Here is a 24,494-nt window from a genome sequence, read left to right on the forward strand (position 1 = left end):
ACTCCATGGATTTGAACAAGATGAGGATCAGACTATTATAAAGATAGTTAAAATGTACTGTAATTCTTTTCGTCCTTTCTTTACCTCACTCCCAAGTAATTTTCGATTTCAGGTTGCCATGAGTCAGCTGACTGCTGAAGTATTGTGTAGCACACCATTCAGGGTGTTTTAACCAAAGACTCTTTAGCTTTATTTATGAAATTATGCAGTATTTCTCAACCATCTTCTAGGGGAAGAAGGGTAAACTATCTCAAAAACTCGTTAAGAATGCTAAAACAAACAATTATAATTACTGGGATGAGTCAGCAGATAACTACAGCAGTAGTCAGCAACGTCTTTTCGTAATGGAACACTATTTTTGTTTCATTGTAAAAAAGAAAAAAAAAAAAAAAGGCAAAGTAACATCACCAGAAAAAGAAGTAAATCCTTTACTATCAAACATAGTCTTCTGAGTCCTGAATGTGAATCTCAGTCTTACTGCCAGCAGACCCTGCTCCTTGTTATACAAGTAAACAATTTATAGATCTTCCATCAAGCATGACTGAAGAGGAAAAAAAATAACAGCCGAAGCTTTCCACAGTGTCTTTCCACCAAGGTTCCTAAAAGTGTTCCTCGTAGTGTCAAATAGCATCATAAAATCTAACCATAAACCTCTGTAGATGTGAGGCTGGAGTATGGTATGTTTCTTTCAGTCTGTTCCCAGTAGACTGAAATACTTAAGCGAAAATTCCTTGAATAAAACTGGATTGCTACCCCCCCCCCCCCCCCCCGAATTATTATGAAAAGAATTTGTATTGTGCTGTAGGCAATTCGGTGAGGGCTGAAGTCTCTTTTTGTATAAGTACAATCAAATGTAAATCAATGCATAGAAATGCTTTTCTGACATTCTGACATTCAGATAAATTGTGAGTGTTGTTTTGACCCTTGTCTTTCACTCACCTCCACTCCACTGCTGACTTTTGTAGTTTCTGAGGTGACATTTTGATTTAGGACCACTGCGATAGACCAATCTCATCTTCCTCCATCTAATTTTATGCTCTTATCCCCTAACGGTCTTATTTGCCACCAGTCTGCATTCTTGTTATGCATTACCAATAAAATTTATTCATTACATTCTTTGCTCTCCCTTGCTAATGTCTCAGAACAAATTGTGCTCTGCTGCCGTATCTTATGCTGGAGTAAAGTCCAGGCACAAAGCTGGCCCAGGATTTGGTTAAGATGGTTTTGAGTCATCTTACAACTCTGTATGAGTTATGCTTTACGTTCCTTAACTACAGCCATGGATCTGAGCCATTATTAATTAGCTATTATTAATAATTGTTAAGTGCCTACAATGCACTTGTAGCATGTGGAAAAAAAAAAAAAAAAAAAAGACTTCTTTCTTAAAAGAGCTATTGCTCTTAAAGGGATGCCTACACTGCAGCCCGTCGTATCCGAGCTAGCTTTAATACTTGGCTCAGTTGCCTTGAATTAGTTATCTGCTGCATTATAGCTGAAACAGCCCTGAGCCCTGCAAACAGCTGCTTATCTTGCTTCTTGGCCCCAACACCAGCATCGATTTGACTTTACCAGAGCATTGTTTACTGCACTGTACTTCTTCCTTTTGTCAAAGTTTAGTTGGGCAGAAGCCAAAGGAGGTGGTGCAGACTTTCAGTTGGAAGCCGGGACCAAATTTTGCCGATGTTAAATACTTTGCAATTTATCTTCAACAAACAAACAAGCAAGCAAAAAAAAGCTCAATTGCAAAATGCATCACAACACTGGAATTATTTTGCTCTGACTCTGTTACAAATGTGTTCTGTCTTCTAACCATCTTTCTCCTTTCTCCTCCCTTCTATTTTAGATGACTGACAACACACTTACTATTGCTGGTTAGTTTCCATTCACTGCAAAGTTGGAATAACTTACGATAAAATTACTGTCCCAGTTATAGATGAATGACAACGTTTTTACTATAGCTTGTTGATTTCCACTGACTGCGAAGTTGGAATAACTTGAAACAAATATAATGTCCTGATTATAGACGAATGACAACTTTTGCTATTGTGAGTTAGCATTTGTTGACTGCAAAGCTGGAACAAATATTGTTCCAAGAAAGGTAGAAACTTAGTAAGATGATGATAACCTCTTTAATTCCTTTCCAGCACTGCAGATTTTGCTTTCTGGCAATGGCCATAGCCAACTCCATAATTTGGATTTCAAATTTAGTAAGTGATAAATCATGCATGAGACCCAAAATATACAAAGCAGCAGTTGCAAAAATATTCTTCTTCAGTATTTTAGAAAGAACATCGCAAAAATGTTTGCCAAATGAATTAATGTTTCTATAAAAAGATGTGAAGAAATGAGCTCTTAAGAGATTATAACACTAACACATGCCATTATTATTACTATAGCTAGTAAGCAGCAATTTCAAAACTAAGATATGCTCTCTGAAATCAGTGAGAAGGAATTCCTTGCAACTGGTCCTAAGTCACACTTCGAAGGACTGTGCATCAGTATCAACAGTAATCACGGTCTCTGTTGAGTATTTAATTCTGCACTTCCTCTGTTAGTTTAGCTTCCATGTTTCAGAAATACAATCACATAGACAATGATGGAGGTTTTCCTGCTCATTCCAGCCTTAGAGAGAACAGAACAATCTTATCCTCTTTCCTATTTCACAGTGTTTTTTTCTAAACCACTCATACTGATTGTTTGCCACTGACTGGCATGGTACAGTCAGGAATGTAGTCAGTGTGGTCAATTCACCACTTTCTGAGCATAACATTCACTAGAAAGTAGAGAGTAGAGAGTCCACATTCAAAAAAATAATAATGTTTTTCATAGGAATATGGCCTTTTTCAAACACTTGCTGAATGCTGGGGTTCCTAACTGCCTGGTAGGAAAACATCACTCTTCTTCTGGAGAACATCGAAGTAAATAAATTGAGGTAGAAAACTACCAGTAAAGGGACCTCCCCCACTAGATTGTTTCCAGAGTTTTGGTTAAAAACCAACCTCATGCTATCTGTAATACATTTCACTGTCAGGAAGTTCTTCCTTGTAAAACTTTCCTTATTTATCTCTGTTATGCTTAGATAAATTCAGCCTTTCCCATATTATTTTCTTAATAGTTGTAAATTTTATCTTGGTCTCCTTCAGACATCAGCTATTCCTAAAACATCAACTACTCCATGTCACTAAATAAGATTTGTCAAAGTTCTTATAACTCAGTTTCTTGAAAGCCTCCGCTGTTATTTTGTGGCTTTGTTCTAAGCTCCCTCCCGTGTTCCAAGTCCTCGTTGCATAAACCCAATCTCTACTCAAGGTGCAGCCAGCTGCTCCTTGCTCTGAATATGCAAACAGAAATCACATTTCACTCGACTATTTCTACTAGGGTTGTTGTTACTCTAAAAGACTCTGTGGGTATATAATAGAATGCAGGTAGCACCAACTGTGTGAAGAAAGGCTGATTTATAACAAAGCTCTAAGGGATGCTCAGACAATCATTTTATTTAATTGTCATGATTGGCTGAACATTTCTAACCCTCTAATTGCAAATAGAGGTTGCCTTGTGCAGTGAAATGATTCTTATAACAATGAACCATTCATTCTGCTGTGACTACACCAGTGGGTGGAGGGGAAGTGCCAGCTTTGTAATGTTTGAAATTATTATTATTAAAACAACTTTACGACTAGGATATTGGCTTATCTGCAAAGAAATAAAAAGCCTTCCATCTCTTACCTGTTCATGTTTTAGAACCACTCTAAGTCAGTAGCAACCATAACCATTAGCATCTGATAGGTATGGTATTTAAATAAAAAAAAAATGTGAGAAGCCTTTTCAGAAGAGGTGCAGAACTGAATGAGAAGCAATGCAAGATTTGCAAGGGCCCAGCAGCAAGGGAAATCCTTGCATGATCCTTGAAGTAATGACTGGGAACATGATCAGGAAAAGAAATGTTACTTTAGGTTACTTTAGAAAAAGGTGATGAGACTATGATATTAAAAATTACAAAATCCAGTAGGAATGAATCTGTCTTTTTGCCATGAAAAGAACAAGATATAGGTCTACATACACATGGGCTGTATTCTTTTCAAGAAATAACATGATACTGTTTCAGAGACCTTTATCCAAAACTTGATTCTAGAAGAAATATAATACCAAAGTCAGTCTGTCTTTGTAGAGGTGAACTTTGCATTTATTGTTTTAATTTAGCTTTTAAAATTAAAATTAAAAAAAAAAAAAAAGCCAGCTAGTTATTCCATTATAGTTGCTATACATCATCCCTCCTTCTCTTAACTTCACCATGGAAGCTCAGAAGAAGTTTAAAAAGAAACGCGTTACAAGCTTCATTTGACAAAAAACATTTTTTAGTCTGATTGCTGCTCTGAAGTGATCCTTGTGGCTCGTAGTAACTTAGAGCAGGCTGGAAGCTGCTGCAGTCTGTGCTTGGGAAGGGACAGGAACTAGCTAAAGCAAAGACCTACTAGCCCAAGGAATTATACAAGGATTTTATACATGAATCAGATCATACCACATCAAAGTTAGAGGTGATGCCTTGAAACCTACATGAAATGAGACTAAAAGTGATGCTTTGGAACCCTTGCCAGTAACTTTTACAGAGGACTATGATATTTTAACCTAGAAAACGTATTACTGGTTCAATTGATATGTTAACTAAGAGGTGTTCTTCCCTCCACTTGCATCTGGATCCCTGAGGAAAGTCTGAAGTGTTTTGTTTTTTTTTCTGGAAGACCAAGTGGGTACATACTGCAGGAAGGTCTCAGACATGGGACTTCTGCTTGAGCATTTGAGTGATTTACTCTGTAAAGCTTTGATTTGTAGTGTTTTCAAGTTATTTTCTTAATGGATATCTGACCTCATAAAAACAAGGAAATTAGCCTCATTACCTCTACCTTATGGTCTCACCCATGACAACATGAGGCTGTTTTACATGTTATAGGCAGTATCTGAGTTTTCTGAATGAGCCAGACCTTTAGCACACACTACTCAGATTAAATTGACCCACATAAGCTCCCATCTTCCAGTAGGGCACTTCTTCTTTCCTTTAGTTTCAAACATAGCAGCTCAGATTTCCACTTATGTGAACATCTCTTACATCAGTTACATATGATCCTTATGCTATAATTAAAATCGCTCTGCACAGGAAAGAAAAAAAAAAAAAAAAAAAAAAAAAAAAGCTGTTTGAAAATGCATTAATTAATTACATTAAATAAGCACACAAGAGACTGCCCTGGAGTTTTTATCCGTCCTCTAAGAATTTTGTGAAGTTAACTGCAATTCACAAAACTGCTGAACTTCACAAACATTTTTCTCTCAAATTTCACCTTTCACACATCTTACTGGTTTCTGACAGCTCTCAAGTAGCCACAAGCATATTTCTGTTCCTATATCCTACTATGTGCATTTGTTAAGTACTTTGCAAGAGGTTTACCTCAAAAGCTAAGAACTTTCCATAACCTCGTTTTTACCTTCCAAGTTCTGTGGGCATACTCTCCTGAGATTCTGAGCTCACTTGTCTGATGATTTCTATCCAGCTACCACATTCTTTACAGCAACTACATGAAGAACCTGTAAGCACCAGGAAAAGGCTGGTGTAAATGTATTCAAAGGACTTAAAAGCAGAACATCCACAACACAATAAAAAGAAGTTTCATCTTAACTGTCCAATGTTGCATCTCATTGTCTCTTATTCAGTTACTATGCAAAAACAAACAAACAAACAAACAAACAAAACAGACAAACAAAAAATTATTTAATATTAAATTTATCATTACAGCTGTGAAATTGGCCAGGAGTTTTAGATGGGAGCAGAAACTAGAGTAATTGCACAGCAGTGATTATTAGTAAAGGAAGACAAAAGAATGCTTGGTTGGGAGGAGTAGTCTTCCAGATGCTACAACAGAATTTGTCAAAATGCCAAGATTTCTGAATATTCACCTTAAAGGAGAGAACTTTTGCCACCATCTCACTTTGCCACAGCTTTGTCCAAATGGGAGTATCATACAAAATCCTGCTGGTGTCTTTAGCACAGTGGAAGTAAACGATGAAGAAACTCTGTGCTAACCAAACATAGATCATTTGCAAAGTTTGACTGGGAATTTTGTATGTATAAAAGGGGAAGGATTAGAACCTATGATCACATAAATACAAATTACAATCCTCATTCAGAATACATGGCAACAGAGCTCACACAATAAGCTGGAGAGATAGATCTGATAATACTGTATGCTGTGTTCTCTCCCAGCACTGCTTGATAGGCTGCTCTGAGATGGGAGGAAAGATCTGCTCCTGCTGTTGTTTCACATGGGCACCGCTGATACAACCAGGAGCAGCCTGAGGAGTATCAAGAAGGATTACACAGTTCCAGGAGCAGCAGTAAGGGACTCAGGAGTGCAAGTAGTTTTTTCAACAGTCTTCCCAGTCAAAGGAAGGGGGTTTGAAACAGCCGTTTGAATCTGGCAAATCAACAAATGGGTACAAGACTGGTGCCACAGCCAGGAGTTCAATTACTTAGACAATGAGACTCAAATTGAGAAACCTGGTCTGCTGGAGGCTTATGGCGTCCATCTGCAAGGGAAGGGGAAGAGCATCTTTGGTCATAAGCTTGCCACGCTGGTGAACACAGCTTTACAGTAAAGATTCCAGGGGAACTTCAATGCATCCCACTCCTCCCACTTTGAAGCCAGTATCAGCAATAGATGCCCAGTCCTGGAGGAGGGCCACAGGTCAGCAGGAGAGCACCTGAAGAGCAGAACAAAGGAGTTCCAGCCACTGCAGGCAGTAAGGCAGCTTCACTGGGGGCCCAACTAAAATGCCTCTATGGTAACACACGTAACATGGGCAATAAACAAGAGGAGTTAGAGACGTACACACACCTCCAGGGCCATGACCTCACTGGCATTACCAAGATGTGTTGAGATGGCTCCCATGACTGGAGTGTTGGAATGGAGGACACAGGCCTCCCAAGAAGGGAAACATAATCCCACCCCCCCCACTTTTTTTTTTTAATTTTAAAAGGAAGACCTAGGGAACTACAGGCCATTCACTCTCGCTTCTGCACCCAGCAAGCTCATGAAGCAGATACTCCTAGAAACTGTGCTAAGGCACATGGAAAGTAAAGAGGTGACTGGTGACAGCCAACAGGGCTTCACTAAGGGCAGACCATGCCTGATATATTTGGTGGCCTTCTATGGCAGGGTTACAGCATTGGTGGCTAAGGGAAGAGCAACTGACATCATCTACCTGCACTTGTGCAAAGCATTTGACGCTGTCTTGCTCAACATCCTTATCTCTAAATTGGAGAGACATGGTTTTGATGGGTGGGCCACTCAATGTATAAGGAATTGGCTGGGTGGTTGCAGTCAAAGACTTGTGGTCAATGGTTCGATGTCGTAGTGGAGACCAGTGATGAGTGGGGTCCACAGGGCTTGGTACAGGGACCAACACTGTTTAACATCTTTGTTGGCAACACGGACAGTGAGAATGAGTGCACCCTCAGCAAGTTTGCCAATGACACCAAGCTGTATGGTACAGTCAACACACTAGAGGGAAGATATGTCATCCAGAGAGAGACCTTGACAAGCTTGAGAGCGGGCCTGTGCAAATCTTACAAAGTTCAACAAGAAGAAGTGCAAGGTCTTATTTCTGGGCCAGGGCAATCCCAAGCACAAATACAGGCTGGGCAAAGAATGAATTGAGAGCAGCCCTGAATGGAAGGACTTGGGGTGTTGCTTGGTGAAAAATTCAGCATGAGCTGGCAATGTGCACTTGCAGCCCAGAAAGCCAACCATATCCTGGGCTGCATCAAAAGAAGTGTGGACAGAGGCTGAGGGAGGTGATTCTCCCATCCACTCTGCTCTCATGAGATGCATCTGGAGTATGGCATTCAGCTCTGGGGCCTTCAACATAAAAAAGGACATGAAAGGATGCTCAATTTAGAGAAGAGAAGGCTCCAGGGAGAGCCTTTAGGTACAGCCTTGCAGTACCTAAAGGGGGCCTACAAGAAAGCTGGAAAAGGACTCTATACTCTGAGGGAGTATAGTGATAGGACAGGGGTTAATGGCATTAAACTAAAAGAGGGTAGATTTCGATCAGATATAAGGAAGAAATACTTCACTATGAGTGTAGTGAGGCACTGGCACAGGTTGCCCTGTGGATGCCCAATCCCTGGAGGTGTTCAAGACCAGGTTGGATGGGGCTTTGAGCAACCTGATCTAGTGGCAGGTGTCCCTGCCCATGGCAGGGGTTTTGGAACTAGATGATCCTGAAGGGTCCCTTCCAACCCAAACCATTCTATGATTCTATGATCTTGACACTCCTGTTTCATGCCTATCATTACTACGACAATACCATACGTTCCCTTCAGCATTGTATGTCTTCCCTTACCTCTCAGCAGCAGCACCATCAGTTACTCAACAGGAAATATCTCGAAATAAGTCTTTCAGTTGAGGAGTCTGCCAAAATGAAAACACTTTTAGAAATAGACAACTGATCTCACAAACAGAAATAAATCTAAAATTAACTGAAACAAAAATCACATGTCACCCTTCTACGCCCCCATCCAGGTCTCTGGGTGCTTGGAATCTTAAGCTGTACTCTCCATTCTGAAACTAAATTAGACTAGCAGTCTGAAAACGAACATCAGATTCAAAGTTTGGTGTAGCGGGTTGAAATGATACATTCTATACTTAGACATAAATGCACAACTCTAGACTCATTTATACTTGTAAGTTGTTTCCTAGAAACAAAATCTTATGATTTCAGTTCAATTAGATTGTATATTTTAATTAATTCTCTAATCTTTCTCTGGAAGCAAGTCATCAAATAGAAGAGGCATCTGCTCTGTTCTAATTGACTTAAATAGGAATAATGAATGCACAACCTTTGGGTTGATTGGACACCTGGATTATTTCTCACTGAGAAAAATAATATATCTATCCACAAGCAAATTTTGGGAAGAAAGGAAGTGGTAATTTCATCAACAGAGCATTAGAAAAGAAGTGTGCTAGAATTACACACATTTATTAGGCAGAGTATCCACTCAATCTACTGCTAGAGCTTCACTTTGAAGACTGAAATGAAACAGCAACAGTTTGTTTCTTTCAGCAATTTCTGTAATAGAGAAGAAGGTAGGATATGTTCCACGTATCCAGCTATAAATGACCTCAGAATCCTTCTGAATATGATACACCAGGAATTGTGTTTGCCACCTTTATTCCTTCTGACTGAAATAATCACACTGAAATATATTTCTCTCTCTCTCTTTCTTTCCCCCCACCCCCACCCCCCCACCCCAGGGAGAATGAGTTTACATTTTCTTAAGAGGATAATGCTATTGTTACATCTAGCAAACAATAAAAAAGTACCTTGAACTAATTCTTATAGAATACAGACCGTTTATTTTGCAAAATTAATCTCTTGTACATGGAATTTCATGTAGAAAACACAAAGTTCATGAATGATTCCCATAAGGATTCATTTAGCAGGCTTCATTATGTGGAAAGGGTATAAAGAAACCGAAGACCTAAAATGGCTGCTCAGCATTATATTGTTCTGTGGCTGCTAGCATGATTTACAACTATGCATTTTCTGCTCTTGTTTCTTAAGCTTAGTGCTGAATTACAAATGAACAACTGGATTCTGGGATTCATCTTCCAGTTCAAAAATAAAATTAACCTGATCATGGGATAGTTTTCTAATGCAGTAAGTCAATGAATTCTTTATAAGGAAATACATTATTTGGGGGAAAAGATCCTAACCATTTTCAAACCTTTCTGTTTCGCTCTTTTATGAAGAGCAAAGAATACTACATGCAAAAACAGACCACACAATAACAAGTAAGGTAGTTTGATGCTATTCCATTAATTACATGGATAAGCAATCCAGAATGCTTTGCATGAACAAATATTTAATCAAATAAATGGTGACTAGTATGCTTTAACTTCATTTGAATGTACATGTGCAGTATGTTTGTGTGCAGATGTAGTTATCTGACAACACGTGCAAGCTGAGACATCACGTTCAGTCCTCCTGACAAGATGGATCTTTCTGTTTGCTTAACAACTGTGGTCCATATCTGTTATTAAATAATGTATATAAATGCTGCAATCCCGTCCCACAAAAAATCATAAATAATTACTGAGCATTTTGTTATATATATGATACAAGCCTTGTCTCAGGGGCTTGAGGTCTACACAATAACAGGCTAAAAATATTGAAAATATTATACAAGGCCAGAAATTAGAGGGAATCTGGCACTGTTCAATATTAAAGACTTGAGAGAAGACATTTCTGTGAAGGAAGGGGAGACAGAACCTTGAAGTCCAAAGTCTAGAGGACACAAACATTAGAAAGCCATCTCAATTTGGCTTTCATGCAGTATGCAACCCCAAGACCTACTGGAGGGAAAATGACCTCCATGAAGATAGACAGTCTTTACTGTATTTCCAGCTCTGCTGTAGTGGCAACTGAATTTTTAAAATGAAACAGATGCATATCCAGGTAGGTTTAACTAATCTAAGGGATTATATTGTGTTTTGTTGTTGTAGATCACATTAGGGAAGTACAGAGACATACCATGTTAAAGTGAATTCACAGCAATCTGCAAAAGGCTCAGGAATCCAAACTGGGTATGCAGATCATCCCTGTGCCTTTTGGAAATCTCTAGGATGTGGCTGTGCTTGTCTCTGCGGCCAATCCCACAGGCTAGGGCAGGCTGGGGGAGGTGTTTGTACTGGCCCTTTTCTTTCTGTTTTACATCTCCAATGCTGGTAGACAAAAGCAACCAAAATAGCTCTCGGGCTCTCAACCAAGGTCCTGGGCAACAGGGAAGGTTCTTCAGCTCCCTCCTTGTATCATAGGCCTGGATTAGGCTGAGTTAGCCTTATTTCTTCGTAAATAAGGGACCCGTATCTGCCAGCAACATGCCTCTCATTTTATCTGATCTCATAAGAATTATTTTTAGTAAGAACTAGTTTGCCCTGAAAGAAAGCTATTCTCTAAAAAAAGCTTTGTACACTTAAGACATATGGGACAGAAGGAAGCCTGAATCTTGCATTACTTTTTTTTTTTTTTTTTTTTCCTTCAGTCACCAGAAAAAAAAAAAAAAAAGAAAAAAAAAAAAGAAAAAGAAAAAGAAAAAAGAAAATTGAAACTGCCCTTTTTAGCAAACAGAAAAGATAAATGCATTGGTTCTAAATTGAAAATAATAGATCTGCCTTGTGCCATTCTTGACAACCTTTCCTGAAGTCTCGTTAGCTCACAGAACACGTGATGTGCATAGCTCTTACCTCTTTTTATAACAAAGTTGCACAGGCATAACTGCACTGAAATAACAGTTGTATAGCTGTACTTGAATAGGAGCTATTTCTATCACTTCTGTTATAAAAATTAATTAAAATAAACAGTTTACAGCCAGTCCCCCTTTTTGACAAGCTTACTGGCACTACAGACATTGCTTGGGGTCATCATACTCTGTATTTTTGTACACAGACTCAGTGAATGGAATGCATGATATGCTTACTAAGCTACTTTGGATAAACATGGAAAAAATCTAGTGGTGTACTTGTCACAGACCAGAACGGTTTCATGTGCTATGTGATTTGAAAGGAGATTCCTTTGCTATGTGTCATTTACCTTTTATACATTGCTGTTGCCTGGTATTTCATAACCCTTAATTCTTTGGATGCCCACACTGAGATTGTTATATACATATATGCATAAAAAAGATTAGAACTGTGTCTTCTTGTGTGATGTCATGTTATAACCCACAAACAGCTTTATTGCTCTTTACCATGTTTGGAAACAAAGGGCAAGGGATGCCAATGCTGATGACGTATGCTTCAAGTCAGAATCATTTCCTTTCTGCACTTGGAAAACAGAGCTCCTTTCCTTTACATACAGTCTATGTATACATGCATAGCCTTGGGACATCAGGATAGCTAGGAAAAGAAAAAAAAAGTCTTCTGTTTATATGTAAATCAAAGACAGTCACAGTCATGTGTTAAATGATAAGTAAGTTGGTGATGTGAATTCAGCAAAAACTGGTATGAGTTAAATTTTAACTTAATCTTTTAAGCCATGATCCTGCAAGTTTAAGGATCTTTAAATAGGTTGGGCTCTGTTGTATGTGAATTAATTGTTAGCATAGCTGATAAAACAGTAAACAGAATCCTGGATTATGAAAGTGTTTGGGAAAAGAACTGTGTGTGTATGGGCAATGTATATCACAAGCCAACCTCACTGGTGGATGACTGCATTCCCTGGCACAACTGTAAGGCACACACTATACTTCAGTTACTGCTAATTCATTAAATCAGTTGGCACCACAAAGAGAGAATTATGGTATTAAGCATAAGACTTGCATTGAAGATAATGCAGGGCCTGGTACTCCTCATTTCTCCTGGGGGACTCTGAATGCATTCTCCAAATCCTCCGTGCCACTGCCTCTGCATGCCTGATGGTAATTTCACCCTCACAAGAAGGCTGAGAAAGTAAACATGTTTAAGGTGAACTGAAGTCTTCGTCTGGGATTTATAAAGTAAATGCAGTTTTTTTATAAAGTATGTTGTGATATTATGGATAGTGAACATGAGGCTTCCTGTAGCTGAGGTTTTTATGCTTTCCATTTAAGTCGCTGCTTTCAGCTACTTAGAACACTGGCAAGTATCAACTGTGATGGCTGAAATTTACCATTCAGGGTATTTATCTCACCTCAATACTTTTGGAAAACTCTAGCCAAAGTAACCCAGTCAGGAGAAAAGCATACCATTTTATTTTGTCTTAAAAAAGTTTACAGCCTTTTTTATTATTATTATTTTTAAATCCTAGAATATCTGTATGCTAAAAAAATGAAGACGGTATCATGAATGCTGATATCAAGGAGTTACCTTTTGCTGTTCATAGAACAAGCCTTCTGAAACTTCTGAAAATTGTTTTGCATTTGTTCAGTCAAGAATGGACATGCTCAGATTAAACTTGTGTTATGTGATGAAGAGCTGTGTAGGAAAAAATGGGGGGCATCCCTGTGGCAAGGTACCAGGGAGTAAGGGAAACTAGAACCAACACTGTGCTGGTTTTATCCTGCTGGGAAGCCAAACCCCATCACAGCTGGTCTCTCACTCCCTGTCCTCAAAGGAAATGGGGGAGAAAATAAGATGAAAAGAAAAAGAAGGGCTCACAGGTTGAGATAAGGACGGGGAGGTCACTCAACAATTATTGTCAAGTGCAAAACAGACTCAGCATAGGGAAATTAATTTGCCTATCACTAGCAGACTAAAGCAGTGAGAAACTAAAAGCAAACTAAAAACACTTTCCTCCCCATCCACCCTCTTCTGCCTCCCATGTGGTGCAGAGGAACGGGGAATGGGGGCTGCAGTCAGTCCCTGATGCTTCATCTCTGCTGCTCCTTCATGGTCCCTCTGCTCCTGCTCCACATGGGGTCCCTCCCATGGGATGCCGTCCTTCCCGAACTGATCCTATGTGGGCTGCTGCTTTTCAAGCACTGCTCCCACACGACTCCGTCCCACAGGGTCCATCCATCCCTCCCCCAGGAGCAAACTGCTCCAGCACAGGTCCCCCACGGGTGGGCAGCAGCTCCCCCCCAGACCCCTGCTCCTGCGTGGGCTCCTCTCCATGGGCTGCAGCTCCGGCCCGGGGCCTGCTCCTGCGGGGGCTCTCCATGGGCCGCAGCCTCCTCCATGGACCTCTGCTCCAGTCTGTGGATCTGGAACTCCAACCCATCTAATGAAACAAACACATGTTGGTAAGATGTGAAAGGATATCAATTTAATTTCCTTAAAAAGCTATGATATCCTAATATATATATAATATACAACTATTATTAATAACAGATTTGATGTTGACCTTGCAGCCATTGCTCATCTGTTTTGACCTCTTGCATTTTAATACAGTCTTTATTTCTGCCACCTCATGCAGAGGTTCCTCCAACTCATCTGGTGCATAGGAATTACTTCAACCTTTTATTCTTAGCATTGGTAAGCATTCATGTGGTCATAGTCCCTAAGTCAGTGGGTGTTGTGTAAGCACATAAGAGAGCCAATCTATTCACTTACAACTCTGCAATCTAAAGAATCTAGACTGTAATTCAATAGCTGGAACTTTTCTCTGCAGTGCCAGAATTAAATTCAGCCACAATCCCCGGCTTATCATACTAGTCATCCTTCTTTGTTTTTTCTTCACTACTTAGGATTTTATTTCTTTTATTTAGTTTAAGTTCACCCTTAGCCTTTTTCCATAGGAAAGGGAGCATTCTATATTTCTCCCCCTTCTCTATCCCTGTTTTCCTTTCCACCTCAGTTTCTGTACTTCTTTCCCACAATTAGCTCACTTTTTTTTTTTTCCTTTTCCATTTCCATTTTTATTTCCCTCTTGTGTCACAAGGAATGAAGCCTGGATCTTGCATTATCTTTGTAATTATTTGAACCTGTATTACGTATTCAGACCACCTCTACAGTCACAAGAGCTCAAACTTGATTTTTTTTTTAATTTTAACCTGATTCTGGGCAGCCTTCCAACTATGACATCAGTCTTACGACATCTACCCAAGTTTGCTGACATCCTGAAAGAATGATCACAAGAGTTGTATTCTCCTGCCTGAAAGGGCCAGCAATGGTACAATACAGTCAGCAATTAGCCGGTTGACATCTAATTATTTTGGGAGTTGGAACAGTAGAGGGGTAGAGAATGAAGAACTCCAAGAAGCAAGAAGTGGAAATGGATGAAAGATGTGCATGGGCACATGAGGAAAATTGAAGGAGGAAGAGGAGGAACTCAAGAGCCCAGAAGTAGCAGTAGCCTAGAGGACAGATTTTCTTTGTGTGATGGAGAAAAAGAAAATAAGCACAGATTAAATTTTAGTTACAACATAATTTTAATCTGTGAATAAACCTCCTGGTAATATCAGTATGAGATCAAGTGATAACTGCAGAGATTATAATGAAACACGATAACCTGTCTTCTTTTCTTGTCAGCTCTGCTCTATCATCTCCCTTATCCATCCCAATTTTCTCTGCCTAGGCCTGCCCAGACAGCTACTGCTGAAGCGAATAGGAGCTTTGCCACTGACTTCAGGAGGAGCGCAGTTGGGCCCCACTTGTGGATTACTGTAAATTGAGGCCAGCCTTGGCAATGTGCTCACTGAAAGGCCAGTTCCACTGCAGGAAGCAGGGGATGTTTTATTGACAGTGTTAATGCACTGTGGAGCAATAAAATTAATGGGTTTTGCCCTGTTATGGAGCAACATGGCAAAAATTGCAGAATCCACAGTATTACCCTACCCGCAGTTTTCCATTGACCCTAATTATAGTTATGTTGCTAAACCTATATAATTTGATTTTCAACAGCACACCAGAAAGGCAGGAGCTCAGCAGATCCCAGAGCAATTGCAAGCAGTTTGCTGGGCAAATGTATTTTGCTTGTAGTCAGAGGGAAGGTGAATAACATATTGAGAAAATAGATGTCTAAGCACTGGGCCTCCAGCTGTAGTAAAGGACAAGAAGCAACATCAGTTAGGTAGAGCTGTCATGCCTGGAGCTCAGTGTTGAACTCCAGATGTGTAAAGCTGATGATAGCTTCTTGCTCTAGTGGCAGGTGGTAGATTGAGTTGAGGCCAAGTACAATTCTCATATCTTCAGAGATAAGAAAAGACCTAAGCACCACCTATGTGGCACTTGGGCCTTGTACATCTGACCATAAAAGCACAACTCGTTTTCTCCCATTATTCATCCCGCTTGAGTAATCCGTTGCCATTTCAGTAGTGATTTTATAAGCGAGTGTCCACTGGTTGCTCAGCCTCTGTCCCTTCTGCTCTTACTGTGCTGCGTGCTGGGTCTGGCTGGGATGGAGTTAACTTTCCCCACATCACCCACACAGTGCTGTGCTCTGCACTTGTCGCTAGGACAGCATTGATATCCCACCAATGTTTTGTCTATTGCTGAGCAGTGTTGGCACAGCATCAAGGCTGTCTCTCCAACACCCTCCCTAAAGCCAGAAGGCTGGGGGTGGGCAAGAGGTGTGCAGAGAAGGGACATTGCCAGGGCCGCTGACCTAAACTCACCAAAGGGATATTCTGTGCCATATGGCATCACATTAAATGATGAAAGCTGAGGAAGAAGAAGAAGGGGTCTCTCATTATACTGCCTGTCCTCCCAAGCAACCGCTCTGTGTATTGGGACCATGCTCCCCAAAATGCAGCTGAACATCACTTGCTGATAGGAAGAATAATTTCCTGCCATTGCTTCCACAGTCTTTGCTTGTTTTATTTATTTATTTATTTATTTATTTATTTATTTATTTATTTATTTTGGTTGTTGTTGTTGTTTGGCAGGGGGAGTGTTGTTCTTTGTTTGCTATTGTTGTTTTTTCCCTTTAATTAAATTTAATGTCCCATCCCTGGAAGTGTTCAAGGCCAGGTTGTTGGGGCCCTGGGCAACCTGATCTAGTGAGTGGCATCCCTGCACGTGGCAGGGGATTGGAACAAGGTGATCTTTAAGGTCCCCTTCAACCCAAGTCACTCTATGACATGATTCTACGATAAACTATGCCTTGCATCAACCTATGAGCCTTTTTTCCTCCTCTTTTCTTCCCCTGTTCTTTTGAGGGGCGGGGGGGGGAGAGAACAGTGTGGTGGAGCTTAGCTAGCCATCAGTATGAAACCACTGCACCCAATTAGTTGCAAAGCAGTTCTGATTGTCACTAGGAGCTCATCTGAAATCGGTAAGCCATTCCACAGAAGATACTGCACTGCGTTAGCTGGTATCAGCTCACAATCCAAACCATGCCAGGCAGCACTGCAGCTAGTGACACGCAGGTGAAATCCCACTGAGGTGAATTTAAGTAGACAAGCTGGCTTTTCGTGAAGAAACTGAGGTGTAATTGAGGTCTTTTCTGCCAGCATTGCTTGGATGGTGGTCACCTCCAGCAGAGCAGCAGAGCGGGCAGCCCAGTGCAGCAACTTCTGTAGCTGCTGCAGTAAAATTCAGTGGAGCTCTTCTCTCAGTTCTGAGAAACGCTCTTGGCATTTGTGAGAATTGAGCATCCTCTTACTAAAGCGAAAAGTAGCAAGGGACTTGATTTCAGATTGTTACCGATTTTGTTTTGCTTTCAAAGGCAGCATGATTAAAACTTGGATTCTAATTATCTATCTCTTTTTTTTCAAGTAGCAGTGCCTAACTAATTCCCATCAGTGTTCTTCCTAAGATCAGAAGCAAAGCTGTCTTCAAAATGTATTTTTTAGATTCCAAGCCAGTCATATTAGAATAGTGACCAAGATGAATCTATTCTCATTCTGTGTTCAATAATTAAATAAATTAATAATAATAATAATAATAATGAAATGCCAAATACTGCAAGGTGCTGAGAAATGCAGCATTGTGGTCTGAATGGAGTCTGAACTTGCACAGTGACCCTGGCTTACATTTGTCTTCTAAAGCACAGTAAGCACACGTGATACTAAAGAAGCAAAAAATATTAAGTTAAAAAATACATTCAAACAGATAAAAATAATGAAAGAACTACCAATTCTCAAAAATACTATGTTCAGTAGAAGACAATTGCTAAGCTTTACTTCATCAGATGTATAACTGTTTAAATTAGGTCAAAATCCATCCCAACTTTAATTTTTAGATTGCAATCTTCGGAGAAACTGATTTATCAGGATGTTTAAATCCAGATGCACGACAAATAAGCCAGAAAAGACAAATAAGCCTCTTGGCATAAAACAAATGAGCTGAGTAAAAAAAAATAAATCAGAGAAAGTAAAAAATAAACAAAACAAAAACAAACAAACAAAATCAAGCAAACAAAATAAAACAAAATAAAACTGCCAGTGAGAAGTATGCATAGCTTCAAATCCCTTACGCTACCCTGCTTGGATTTCCTCAAGTTCATCCATCCCCCTCCTTTTCTTCCCCCTGTTTTTCTTTAACATTTGTCCTCTGAACCACTTCCCCTATAAATACCCTTCAAGGGCTGTGGAATTAAGGGTAAAGTCCTTTCAGTCTGAGACCGGGTCTCCTTAGTCGGGGAACAGCCCAGCAGAGAGAAATCCTTCTTCCTGCACAAGCTTTCCTTTAATGATGGCTAATTAACCTGGTGCTGTGTTAAAAACTTACCATATTTATCATGTCTGACTCAGTTCTTATTCATTGCTATTTAAGAGAACAACAGAGATAACTTGCCTTACTTTCATCTGTGTTCATGTAGTTCGGCTTGGCTAGAGGGTTAAACGAACTCCAAGACTTTAGTTCTCTTAGATCATGTACAGGATGCTGATAGTTTTACCAGGTAGAACTGACTGATTATAAGACAGCCAATGCCATGTATGTTACCATTATATTCCTCTGTTCTTGATCTCGCTCCTTTTGTTTCCTACCACACTCCCTAGAGGCCTTAGTTCGTATTCGTTCACTCTCTCAAACATTTTCCCAGATGCTCAAATCCCACTTCTGTTATTGCATTTTTATTTTTTTTTAGATTTGTCTGGATCCCTCGTGCAGAGTCAGGACTTCCCTGTTCTTTAGATCAGCACTTTCCTGGCTGAGCTCCAGCTCAGGTAATTATATCCAGGTCGCTCTAATACTTCTCCCTCCCCTCTAGCTGTATTTGGAGAAGTTATTCTTCACTTTCTTTTCCCAACTGCTCCATAACACTGCGGATGCTGAGAACAGACGATATGCGTATTTCAGAGAGGCTGCACATTATGGGTGAACCAACACCTTTCAAAGGGTGACTGAAAGTACAGTTATGAGGGACATCTTCCCTTCTTTTTCATTTGAATGCTATTTAGAGTGGACAGATGTCATACAAAGCTGAAGCTGAAGGACAAAAATTTAGTCCAGATTAACATGTTCCTGCTATTTGAATGCGGAGACTTCCTGCTTTAAATTATTATTCTGAGCCTAGCATAGATATGTTCAGCGGCTCATATCACTTGAGCTGGTTGTCACACGATGCTGACAAAAACAGATTTCTCACTTATTGTTAGCAGTATCAGTACAGAGGCTAAAGGCAGAATGAGCATTGCTAGAGGTAATGCCATTACATCAGCCATGTGGCAAACTACAGAACAAGATGAATATAAGCCTTAATTTTGCAATGCCTATGTTCAACCTGCTTTAAAGAGCAGTTCTCTGCTTCTGACAACTACCCAGTGCTAGATCAAAGACAGCTCAGAGTATACTTTCCAATGAAAGAAGATCCAAAAAGAGTCACATTTAAGAGAGAGAAAAAAAAATATCTCAATTAAGAAGTATGAACCACAAACTTAGGTAAATCACAGAAAGAAGGAATGTAGTATCAAAGCAAGATAGGGAAAACCAAATATTCTGCTTACTAGGTGATGTTCATTTCCTCCAGGACATGGTCGTGAGAACTGGCTGCAAGTACTTATGCAAGCTTATCTAGCTGCTCACTGCAGTGCAGTTCTTCCAAGGCGGAGAAATGGATATTCGCACTTCAAGCAAGTAAATTATAATCAGTTCTAACTCCCTCCCCTCAGAAGAATTTGAGCTGTTGCTATCAGTTAGAGGTGGTTAGTTGTTCCCTAGTCTGGGAAGAAGTGCTGTGCTCAGGAAATTCTTGAGGAAACAAATGATTCAGGAGAGGCTTATGATTATGAGAAGTTTAAGAAATGTTTTTCTAATTCAAATGAAGGCTTTATTTTCTCCATTGGCCATCTACCTGAGAAGCATTATCAGAGAGCCGTCTGATCTAATTAGTGCTGGATGGAACAGAATTTGAACCAAATTACCTCTGGAGGACCGTTTGAACCTAAGTTATTCCGTGGTTATTTTCCAGCCTCCACATTAAAATGACAGCCTGTGTCTGGAAAGAAGCCAGTCAAGTCCTCCCAGCACTCACAGGGGAATCCTTCACTCCAGGGAAATTCCTACTGGGAAGAAATGAAAATAAAACCCAAACATCTACCTGATGCAAAAGTAATATCAACTATATTCAACATATATTGTTTTTCTCTTCCTCTGAAAACTTCCATGTTTGAAAAGATGCTAGATCCAGTTCAGTTTTTAAATAAATAGATAGATAAATAAAAATCTGATTTATATCCAGCTATGCCATGATTTAATTTGGATCCGTCACTGAATTAGGTTCAGCAAAACAGTCACATAGTGACCATCACAGACCTCACCTGATGATGTCCACGTGGCTGAGATGGCTTCTGCACTTGCCCCAGAAGAGGCTGAGGAGGGGAAATGGAATGGAAAGGAAGGGATGGACCAGGGGCCTGTGGAAGCATACATGTATATATGCAAGCTTAAGCTAACCTTACCCTACTGCAGAGTTAAGTTAGCACAGTCCCCATGCAGTTCTGATTACAGGACTTGGCTAGTGCAAAAATAGCTGGCACCAGGTTCAGTTTCTTCCTCTTCTGCTAAACAGTGCTTTCATGTGAAAAGAAATTGACCCCAGCACTCAGTAACATTTTCATCCTCCCTTCCCTGCAGTTCAGTGGTTATGTAAGTAGTAATAAATCCATATTTGAAGTACTGTTGACTGCCTTAGAATTTAAGCAGTAAAGGAAATAAAGTAATGCAGCCCTTACACAGTTAAACATGCTGTCTAACTTTGGGAATAACTAAAAGCATGGTTGACTCAGGAACTAAATAAAACTAACGCACCACTGTATCATTTTTTATAATCCTTATTAGTAGAAACCAGGAACAAGCGTGCATGTTTGCACATGACAAGCTACAGGTACAAACTTACTTAAACTTATTTTAGGATTCCTACTGGAATCAAAGCACTGGGAGAGATTTGAAATATAGAAACATGGCCAAGAGTTGGAATTTTTATGAAGGAATATTCACTCTGTAATGATATCCATGTAGAATGGATGCAGTTAGCTTACACAATACCAACAGAGATGAGTCTGGTGATGATGATGTTGCTACTTGAATATCTAATAAGAAATGTAATTAACATTATTTCTTGCTCATCTATTTTCAAAAGGAAAGATATCAGAATGAAGCCAATTCCATGGCTTCATAAAGTTCAGAATGTTTCTTTTTTCTGTTTTAAAACTTTGAATCTCAAACAGGTTTTGAGGCCAACTAGCAGGCAAGTAAAAATTGCCAAACTATAGCAAACTCAAGATAGTCTTATTAGTTTTTATGGGTGAAGATGTCTAAGAATATATACGTATAAGAATAGCAACAGTCTAAATTTCTATAGTACCAGTCACCCAAATATTTCAAGTACTTTACAAACATTACTAGGTTGATTTGCATTGAACAGTGATATCCACCTTATTAAAGAGAAGAAAAGGCACTGTTATTACAGATCAAATTTTCAACAGTGTTGCCAGTCTTCATCTCTGCAGGGTCTTTACACCCTGGGCAAGCTAATCATGATATAAAACCTTTGACACCTTGCTCAGTCACTTATTGAAGAGGCTCAGACTGCTGATATACACTTCTGCGAATGCTGTGATGATGTCCTATTCTCAAAATTCACTGAGACAGATATGTATTTTCTTAAAAAAATGTTGTCCGAGAAACAAAGTGAATGCTTGAACAGCTAATAATGAAGTCCTTTTTGGCTGCATGATTGTTTACTTTCTTAGATTAGTGAAAATGTTTTGAGTCAATCTTTTGAAAACTGTGGAAATAGCCATTAATGAGACAGAAGTGCCTGTGAAGATCACAGGTGATACGGTGAGAGATGGTAAGAGGGTGTTGTGATTCAGCTGGGAAGATCAAAGAGAGACAGATAACAGTCAGGGGATATCAGAGAACCACAAAAGTTGCTGAGGTTGTAGAAAAAAGCTGTGTAGTGCTGTGGGACATCAGGGAAGTTGAACAAGATATCTGCGTCAAGAAAGGTCTCATGGTAATACAGAAAAACAGATGAGATGTCACCATGACAGAGCTGTCTAAGAAAGCCTCACAACACTACAAAATGCAAGTGTTGGGCCTCAGGATAATGATAAAAAACAGAGAAGGCTGAGAACTGCTGGGGATACATGTCAGTCAGCTAACACAAGAGAATGTTTCTGAATGCAACCACAAAAAGAAAGGCTACAACTGCTGGGTATGGCTTACAAGGATGCTTGAAATAATAAAGTCACATAGTCCAGATTTCATGGGGCATAACGCATGCTGCTGGAGATCACAGACTGTTAAAGGAAAATGCAGAAGCAATTAGAAAGGAAATTAGGAGGAAAACTATATTATACCATGAAACAGGAGACCAAAAAAAAAAAAAAAAAAAAAAAAAAAAAAAAGAGCTACTGACATTCCTTGCTAGAGAACTGAAAACTGTTTTCGGTGAAAATTCTGGGAGCAGCTGCTGAGCCTAAAGAAAATTAAGCATGTTAGAGAATGAGAGAGCAACGGTAAGATGACAGAGATAGCAAAGCTGATTGTGAGTTGAATGACGAATGCGTAAACCGCTGGTTGCTATAAAGGGCCATAGTGTCAGTGTCACATTAGAGACTGCTGTTCTGCTTCTGGAGTCATACAGGAAGAATGCAAGTTAAAAGAACACTGTATAGTCGAATAGCAGCAAGAAACATTGGAGAATGCCATGAATACTTTTAAGCACCTTTAGTGGAGGGATCCAAACTAAGGCAGTGCAGCCACACAGAAATCAAGGCAAAGTTGTGATCTCCCAGAGGTCCAAGATACTAGGAAAAAAGATCAAGAAAGAATGCAGTGTGTTACAGGGACTGGAGGATCCTGCATATATACTAGAGACAAAAGAAAAGCTGTGAGATCTGTCAGGAAGCATGGGGTAAGGTCATAGGCTGAAACAACTCAGATGTCTGATCTCACCATTTGACTAATAGAAGAAGGATGTGACACAAGATAATCCTGTCTGCTTCTCTTTTGGAGTGCAGAACAGAATCCCTTTCAGTACTGTCTTAAAGCAATGAATGCTTCCTGCTGAACAACCAGTGCCATGTATGGAAAATAGTTATGTATCTTATGTCATTGTATGCGTTTAAACTGGGCCTTAGAAACCACATGGGAGTAGGAGAGGAAAATAATCTCTTTGGGACATGGGAAATAATTTTTTTACAGACTAGGCTGTGCTTACCTCTGTGTACTTGCACAGGGAGCCTTTCTGCACCTCACAGAACAGTTGTACAGCAGGTAGATGTCACTGGTCTCTCATCATGAGTTTGTAAAATACTGGTAAGAGAAGAACAGAGCTGAAAATATATTTTATTCATGCACCAGAGCACTGGTCCTAAACAGAGTAACATGGCCAACGTGCTTATAATTCTCCATGCCAACTGGCTCTGGAGCGATGCCTTGGTGGAACATGGGCAGAACAGGGGCCTCAGCCCCCATCTGGCAGCCCAGCTTTGCTGAAGAGACACTTGCTGTATTTGAAAACTGCTCCTCACTGCATGGCTTCTCGAGGGAATGATGCTCAGCACCAGCACTTAAGCAGCATATCTCCTCCCTCCCTCCAGCACAGCTCAGCCTCAGGAGAGGCATTCTGCAGTCTGTGTTTGGGCTTGGGGAAAGGGGAAAGAAGACAAAGAGTTATTTTTCCTAAGATCTACTGCAGAAGGCAGCAAACAGCAAGGTTTCCAACCTCTTTCCTTTGTTTGCCTTAGGTCTCTCAATTTCTATATCAGGCTCTGGTTCAGCTTCCATTAGCGCTTCCTCATCAACATCGTTAACAATGGTTTCCTCACTGAGGGTATCACTAGGATTATACTTACTGCCAGAATCCTCTGGCACGAAATCACTGTCTGAGTCAGAGCAGAGAAATAATTAACCCTCATGATACTTCTCTGAGGAACGAACGGAATACATAATAAGATTTATGGGGCATTGAATTGATCCTGCTCCTAAGGAGAAGAGTTTCCACACTGAAGTTAGCATTGCTGCCAAAGAGTGAGGAGGCTGCTGTGTCAACGCAGGAAAGTCTTCACCTGTAAGAGGACTGCATTACCTTAATTGCATTAGTTACCCTACATGTCTAAACAGCAAACCACTTGTTTACCGCTGGTCCTGGATTAGATCATGGTTTCATTACCAAAAAAAACTATCAGTGTCAACGGCTTCTCAGCTACTGTGAAACTAGTGAGACGTTACCAACACCTGATTTGCAAGTAGCCTTCAAATGCTCCTCATTCGGTAGGACTAGATACAACTTACAAAGCAGAACTGCTGGAAAATTTGCCCCACATGTTGAGGAAAAGTGCTGCCCCACATGTGAGGAAGAGTGCTGACCAACAGAAGAGAAATAAGCACCAATATTTGCACACATTTGCATGTTTTTGCTGCTTTCAACTCTGAAGATAAGAGTTTTCCTCCCCCTTCAAAAAATAACCAGTTACTTTAGTAGCTGGCATTCCCAGGCACAGCTAATTAACTTCTTGGTCCAGACCCATCCCCTCCATACACCAATAATGTGTCTCAGTCAGGTTGGAGAAGGATTGTACAGCACTTACTGGCTAGGAAGGATCTTTAGAGAAGGACGTATCAGATGGA

At 40.0% G+C, this 24,494-nt stretch overlaps 1 long non-coding RNA gene across 1 annotated transcript; it reads right to left on the reverse strand.

Moving 5' to 3' along the window:
- Nucleotides 1-5,748: 5,748 nt before the first annotated feature.
- Nucleotides 5,749-19,454, reverse strand: LOC311435303. The gene is made up of 4 exons (XR_014692046.1): nucleotides 19,361-19,454; nucleotides 13,616-13,749; nucleotides 8,395-8,462; nucleotides 5,749-6,750 (listed from the first exon to the last, which is right to left on the reverse strand). It is a non-coding gene; the product is annotated as an uncharacterized lncRNA (long non-coding RNA).
- Nucleotides 19,455-24,494: the final 5,040 nt, after the last annotated feature.

The sequence above is a fragment of the Aythya ferina genome, assembly GCF_964211825.1.
Source record: "Aythya ferina genome assembly, chromosome: 3".
Taxonomy (NCBI): domain Eukaryota; kingdom Metazoa; phylum Chordata; class Aves; order Anseriformes; family Anatidae; genus Aythya; species Aythya ferina.